Consider the following 802-nt stretch of genomic DNA (forward strand, 5'->3'; position numbering starts at 1 on the left):
GAACCAGAGGGTGGGAGCAGGGAAGAGGCTGCATCTCCATTTCTGAGGGCCAAAGGAGGTGTTGGAGCAGGGAAAGAGCTGCATCTCCAACTATGGGCCATGAGGGGTGAGCAGTGGAAGAGCTGGCATCTCCACTGAGGCCAGAGGTGGAGCGGAGGGAAGAGCTGCAATTTCCATCTTGAGGGGCCAGAGGTGGAGCAGGGGAAGAGTCTGCATCTTCAACTGAGGGCCAAGAGGGTTGGAGCAGGGAAGAGCTGCCATCTTCCACCTTGCTTTGATGCTTTGTGATCTGGAATGTGACGACAGCGAAGTTGAGGCATTTATTAGAAATGATCTATAGCAGTTAATATTTCCAGATTTACAACCGAACACATTTAATTAAAAACTAGTTTTTAATGTTATTGTTTATAAGAGAGTTTAACAAACATGGAAATCAAATACACAGTCGCGTTATATTTGACCTTTTTGGTTGAGTCCAAGGCCTTGATATGGTCCATGTGGGAGAGGATATCCCTGCCGTACATGGACAGCACCCAGAGACTGCTTGGGAGGAGGCTGGGCTCTGGGGGCTCCTGGCAGACCACAGGGAGGAGGCTGGGCTCTGGGGGTAACTACTGGGGGTGTGATATATGCATGAGGAATTTCTTAATCTGAAACTATTATCATTATGTTTTAGTCTGGAATGAGTCAGTCAGTGTAAATCATTTTTGATTGATAATATTTGCACCAGTAACTTGTAAATGTTCAGTAATATACTTATCATATGTGAATAATAAGTAATAGCTACATATGTTTCTATACT

General features: G+C 45.0%; 1 long non-coding RNA gene across 1 annotated transcript in view; it reads right to left on the reverse strand.

The window, feature by feature from the left end:
* Window positions 1-345: 345 nt before the first annotated feature.
* The window catches only part of LOC104941641 (uncharacterized), a 2,782-nt gene continuing 2,325 nt past the window's right edge, over window positions 346-802 (reverse strand). Inside the window, exon 3 of the long non-coding RNA XR_797919.1 lies at window positions 346-614. This is a non-coding gene — a long non-coding RNA (uncharacterized lncRNA). The remainder of the gene's footprint in view (window positions 615-802) is intronic.

Source organism: Notothenia coriiceps, unplaced genomic scaffold, assembly GCF_000735185.1.
Source record: "Notothenia coriiceps isolate Sejong01 unplaced genomic scaffold, NC01 NC01_scaffold00003591, whole genome shotgun sequence".
Classification (NCBI taxonomy): domain Eukaryota; kingdom Metazoa; phylum Chordata; class Actinopteri; order Perciformes; family Nototheniidae; genus Notothenia; species Notothenia coriiceps.